The sequence below is a fragment of the Dromiciops gliroides genome, chromosome 2 (assembly GCF_019393635.1).
Source record: "Dromiciops gliroides isolate mDroGli1 chromosome 2, mDroGli1.pri, whole genome shotgun sequence".
Lineage (NCBI taxonomy): Eukaryota > Metazoa > Chordata > Mammalia > Microbiotheria > Microbiotheriidae > Dromiciops > Dromiciops gliroides.
The window spans coordinates 455,165,677-455,172,594 of record NC_057862.1 but is presented as its reverse complement, the minus strand read 5'-3'; positions in this window follow the sequence as shown (position 1 = coordinate 455,172,594).

The following is a 6,918-nucleotide window of genomic DNA, read 5'->3' as shown; positions in this document are numbered from 1 at the left end:
CCTAAATAACTCATATATGCACAACAAATATATTTATATGTGTATGTGTGTATATAGATACATATATACATCCTGTACCTTTCCCAGCATACCTGTCTCCCACCTTTTTTTTCCAGGTTAAACATTTTTTATTTAGATTTTTCTGTTCCAATCTCTATCCCTCCTTCCCTCCCTTCCCTCCCTCCCCTCCCCCCTTCCCGAGGCAGCAAACAATCCTATATGGGTTATAAATATATGATCATGCAATAGTTTTGCTTTTTAAAAATTAATTAACTGATTGATTGATTTTTGCACTTGAAACTGCAAATCTATTATGTGCAACTTGCTATTCCTTTTAAATATATCATAAAGTTATCATGTAAATTTATTTTTTTTCTCCCCCTCACCCAATTCTGTCCTAGAGATGGCTACCATTTAAAATAACTCTAGACAGCATAAAATATCTTCCAGTACACCTGCCAAAACAAACCCAGGAACTCTATAAACACAATTATTTAAAAAAAAAAAACCTTTTTATATAAATAAAATCAGATTTTCAAATATTAATTGTTCATGGGTCGGCAGGGTCAATATAATAAAAATGACAATTTTACATAAACTAATTTATATATTCAACACCATCCCAATTAAATTACCAAAAATTATCTTACTGAATTAGAAAAAATAATAATTAAATTCATTTGGAAGAACAAAAAGTCAAGACTATCAAGGGAACTAATGGGGAAAATGTAAAGGAAGGAGTTGTAAGATTTTCAAAGTTATTTCCCAGGCAGCTTTCTAAGACTGAGATGGAAGACAGTTGTTAAGATCAGTATTAGTAGAGGGCATTTCCTCAAGGGGAGTTCCCTACACTAATGAAATCAGAGGTTTGGACAAAAGTATACAGAGATATTAGAGCTGGATAAGACTTTAGAGATCATCATGAAATGCTTTATTCTATAGATAAGCCAAGTTGTGCACTGAGCTGCTACAAGCCAGAGCAAGGACCCAGGGCTCCTGATTTCCAGTGATTTTGCATTCTTCTCATAGGTATGCCCTGCTTTTTGTTGTTTGTATCTATCTAGAGGAATAGGTGTTTATACCAATTCTGTGTGCACATGTATGTGTATGTTATGTGCATACATATATATGTGTATGCTTATACACATAGCATGAATTGTATGTTTATATTTATGTGTATATGTACATATATATGGGTGTGGTGTATATACATGTATAGCAGGAATTATATGGTTATATTTAGTATATATGTATACACGTATATGTCAGATGTGCATTTTTGTGTATTATATACACACACGTGTTTCTTATATACATGTGTGTTATATGTGTTTGCATGTGTGGGTATATATGTACATACAGATCTGTGATTTGTCTTCTAAATTCAAGGACACAAAACAGCCATTTTGAGCAGGGAGTGGGTTGGCGTTTATCATTCAGTGGCTCAAGAAGTTAATAGTTCCAGGCCCCCTTAAATGCCTTGGAAACAGTAAGTGTATATATGTCTATATATGTGTGTGTGCATACACACATATGTACATGAGTATATGTATGCATATATGCATGTATATGGGAGCACATGGGAGATGCTTGATGAAAATGTTTTGAATGAATGAATGAACTTTCTTTGGGAGGATATATTACTTATGAGGGATTAGCTAGGTGACGCAATGGATAGAGCACTAGGCCTGAAGTCAGGAAAACCTGAGTTCAAATCCAGCCCCAGACACTTACTAGTGTCTGTTACTTACTAGCTGTGTGACTCTGGCAAGTCACTTAAGTTTGTCTCAGTTTCCTTATCTGTAAAATGAGCTAGAGAAGGAAATGGAAAACCACTCTAGTATCTTTGCCAAGAAAAATCCAAAAGGGGCAGCTAGATGGCACAGTGGATAGAGCAGCGGCCCTGGAGTCAGGAGTACCTGAGTTCAAATCCGGCCTCAGACACTTGACACTTACTAGCTGTGTGACCCTAGGCAAGTCACTTAACCCCAATTGCCTCACTAAAAAAAAAAAAAAGAAAAAAAAAAAAGAAAAATCCAAAAGGGGTTCTCAAGGAGAGTTGGACATGACTGAACAAAAAGTAATTCCTTAGGAGATGTGGGGCTGGGCTATTATGTTCTAAGAGAGGCAGGAAGACATTAATGCTAACTCACAGGTCCTTGTGCCTTGAAAATTGATTTCCTTTATTATCAGGAAGATACCTATCCTTCTCCAATGGCTGATTAGGGCCTAAGTGGGGACTCTGGGTCTTGGAAGATTGAGTCCAAGAGCCTAAAGGTGGCAGGTGGTATCATGTTGGGAAGGCTTTGAGAGGAGCCCTGGTGACAGACTGTCTGTCAATGCCAGCCTAGCTAAATCTGAAGAGATTTATCACCTGGTTGACCACAAGGTTATGCATTTTTAAACCACAGTACCTTGGAGAGACTGTGATAAGTATCAGAAGAGGGAGTACTCAAAGTGACAAAATCACAGGTCCTTGAAGTGTCAGAATACCACGCTGGTCAGAGATACCAGTGTAAATGTCCTGGTCTCATATGGGAAAATGTAGTTTAAAAATAATTACTAGCTTTGTGACCCTGGGCAAGTTACTTACTTCTGTTTGCCTCAGTTTCCTCATCTGTAAAATGAGTTGGAGGAGGAAATGGCAAACGACTCCAGTATCTCTGCCAAGAAAATCCCAAATAGAGTCAGACACACTGAAAACAACAACAAAAAAGTTTTAAAATAAATCTTCTCAAGGAGTAACATTAAAGAGACAGTGTGGTAAAGTGGAAAGGGAGTGAGATTTGGAATTTGAGCTCCTGGGTTTGCCTCTTGGGTGGGAGTTTTTGGGCGAATTCTTCCAACATTTTGGGTATCTGTTTCCTCATTTATAAAAATGAGGATGATGACCTTATTACCTACAGAAGATAGTAAGAAGAGCATTGGAATTAGTCTGAGGACTAGGGTTCAAATTCTGACTCTTCTACTTAACTATGTGACTTTGGGTAACTCATTGCATTTCTCTGAGACCTTCTTTCCCCATTTCTAAAATAAGAGGGTAGGATTAGATGCCAGCTATGATGGTCGTTAGCTCTAACTCTCCCGAAATTCCTCTGTAAGACAAGTGAGGCAGGCTTTTAAAATCCTGGAAGTTCAACGACATTTCTTCCATCAAGCCTGCATATCCTGTTTCCAAGGCAGTTAAGGGGACCTGGAACTATTAGCTTCCTGAGTCACTGTATGATAAATGCCAACCTCTTCTCTGCTCAGAGTGACTGTTTTGTGTTCTTGAATTTACAAGACAAAACGCAGGCCTGTGACGGGCTCCCTTCTTCCACTGGCAATAGAAAGAAATGGATGTTTCCCTAGACAAACAAACACCGAAGCATTTACATCATATGCAGAGAGGTGCAAGTGGGGTAAAAGACTGGAGCACAGAAAGACACCTTCTTTGACACCTACTCACTCCCCCTCCTACTTTAGTAATTCTGGGAATGGAAGTAGCTCAGACTTTTGGAAAAGACATTGCCAAATAGTGTGGTAGGACAGATGGAATTTGAACCAAAATGCCTGGGGGATCCAAACCCTTAGCCTGATGCTATTTACAGAATGACTTTCAAAGAGTCACTTGCTTAACTTTTCTGAGTGAGTCTCAGTTTCCTTTGTTGTTAAATAGTTATAAGAATACTTGAACTTTTTACCCAGGATTGTTGCAAAGGCATGTATAATGTGAGGAGCTATTATTAGGGCTACCTCCTGTCATTCCCTTTTCTACCCACGTGCTAGGTTAAGGGATGGGAATAGGAATGCTTCGGTTTGGACAAAAATGTAGTTTTGGCTTTGAGATGATTTTCAGAGCTTCTGTCTACAGATTCGTTCCTGAAAGACAAAGTCTCTAATTCAGAGCTATTATGTGTGACCTAGATTTGGGAAAAGAGACTTTGAATAGTCACCTAGCTTTAAATTGTTCTCACTTTTTCTATCTTACCATTAATGGCACCCATTACATAACCATGTAGAAATTAATAATGATGATAATAAATAGCATTTATATAGTACTTTAAGGTTTATAAAATGCTTTACATGTTAATTAATTTCCTCCTTACAACAGTCCTATAAGATAGGTGCTATTATTATCCCCATTTTACAAATAATGAAACTGAGGTACAGAAAAGTTAAATGACTTGCCCAGGGTCACAGAGCTAGTAAGTACCCAAGGCAAGACTCAAACTCAGGTCATCTTAATGCCAAGTCGTATATCCCATGCACTGTGCCATCTAGCTTTCCGGGCAGTTCATAATCTCCTAAGGGCAGAGACTGTGTGTCCTATTTATTTTCTGTAATTTGTCTTGTACAGAGCATGCATAGATATTACCTGCCTCCTTCCAGCAGACCATATGTGTGACTTGGCACATAGTCCCTTTGGCGATGATAAAATTCCTACCAGTGTACATGTAGTGATTTATCCCTAAAAAGACCCATAATTTTTCTGTGACACAGAAAACCCCCAATGGTCACCTGTTCCTTCATGCTTCCTACAGTGACAGGACTAGGGGAACTGTTTCTAGATGGCTCTTTTGCCTCAACTTTCCCATGTGGCAGATAGTGTTCTTTGTCCCTAAACCACAGGTGATGGAGTGGGAGGAGGAGATGGCAGCTTCCACATGTAGCACGTAGGCAACCTCTTCCCTGGTCCCTGATTGCTGTTTCTGATTTGTATATTCATTCAGGATTAGATGAGGGAACATCTGGAGGTGAATGTCCTGATTTGGAGGTGACCTCCTGAATTTGAAAGGCCTGGAGTTCTGGGTCCAAGGAATGGAGCTGACTGACAGCCTGCAGAGGATCAAGAAAACAACCTCTGATAAAAAGAGGGGCCCAAGCTCCTGAGCTGGCTTTCCAGCACCATGAACTTTTTGAGAGAGAGAGAGTGCAGAATCAAGGTCAAATGTAAAATTGCTCATCAGCAGGTATATGAACCATTTCATTTTCAGATGAAGTTCAAATATCAGCCTCCTAGCAGATTGTAGCAATAGTTGTAGGTTAAGTTACTGAATACTGTTTTTAGTCATTCTCTCTATGCACTCACTCGATGAGTATTCTGTGTTCTCTATCACTTCTTTTGTGTATAGGAAATCATCACTTATGCTCATTCCTATAGTGTAGAGGACCTTTTCACTCTCTATTGTTGTGAGGGCCAATCTAAGCTTGAAATAATTTTACCACAGAACACAGGAGGAAGTCAGCACCAGTTATTAAAGTTAGATTTGTACCCAGAATTGTTCCTTCTATAGGCTTGTGCTTGTAATGGGTGCTTAATTAAAGCTGATGACCAATTAACTCATCCTTCCATTAAAGATCAGGAGCACAAGGGAGGAATTGGCATCCACCAGGAGAAGGGCCACCCCTTCCTTAGGAACTGAAGCAAAGGAGAGAATGCTGATGATACAGAGGGTTTCTGAAGTGTCCAGTAGAAGAAAAGAAGGTGCTCATAACAGATGGCCTGTATTTTCTTAGTAAAGTAGATCAGTCAGTCAGTCAGTCAGACAGGATGCAACTATTGAGCTCTGACCATATTCCAGGCACTGCATTTAGTGCTGGGAACACCAAAAAAGGTCCAAAGTTTCCCTGCTCTAGGAGCTTATATTCCAATGGCAGACAATATGCAAATAGCTATATACATACAAGATATATACCGTGTAGATAGAAAATAATCTTAGAGATGGAATTGCTAACCTTTTTGGGTCATGGACCACTTTGGAAGCCTATGAACCCCTTTTCAGAAAAAGTTTTGTTATCTATAGTCATAAAGGAAGGAAATGTTAAATTTCCATTAGTGACTAGTGAAAAAGAAGATGCAATTTTTTCTAATCCAAATTCACAGATCCCCTAAAATGGACCTGTGGACCCATTGGGATCCATTGACCCACTGTCTCTACCCAGTTGGAAATCTAAGCACTCCTTGTCTTAGGGGGAAGGAACTAGCAAGGGGTTGGTGATTAGAGCTTGTACCAGGTAAGTGGAAAAAAGGGGATGTTCAAGGGATATTAAGAACATAGAAATGATAAGACTCGACAACATATTGGTTAGGTGGGATGCATGCAAGTGAGAAATTGAGGATGAGATTGGGAACCTACGCATCTGGGAGGATGGCGGTATGCTTGAGAACAGTAGGGAAATTGTGAAGAGGGGAGGATTTTGGAGCAAGATAATGAGATCTCTTGGACATTTTGAGTTTGAGAAACCTACAGGACATCTAGATGTCCAAAAGGCAGTTAGTGGTGTGGTATTGGAGCTAGGAGAGAGATTAAGGCTGGGTATATATAGCTCAGGAAATCATCTGCAAAGAGATGATAGCTGAATCCATGGGCACTGATGATATCACCAACTGAGATAGCTTAGAGGGGGAAGAGAAAGAGGCCCAAGATGGAGCCTTGGGATATACCTATCATTAGTAGTTATGACTTGGCTGAAGATTCAGCAGACTGAGAAGGAGTGGTCAGACTGGTAGCAGGCCAACAAGTAGAGAGCTGTGTCATGAAAAGTTAGAGAAAAGAGAGTATCTGGGTGATCAACAGTGCCAAAGCAGAGTAGTCAGAAAGGATAAGCATAAAAAAGAAGCTTAATTGCAAAAAAAAAAAAAGAGAAAAAAAAAGATTTGGTGATTAAGGGATCATTGGTAACTTTCAAGAAAGCAGTTTCTGCTGAATGGTAAGATAGGAACCCAGACTGATTTGGGTTTAGAAGCCAGAGGAAAGAAGAAGAGGAAGTAGATGCACATAGAGTGTGGCTGGCTTTCTCAAGAAATTTGAGTAAGAAGATAGAGTGAGAGCTAGCAGGTGTAATTCAATAAAGTGAGTTTAAAAAAAAAATTAATGATGAGGGAGATGTCAAGCATGTTTGTAGGCAGCAGGAAAGGAGTCAGTAAATAGGGAG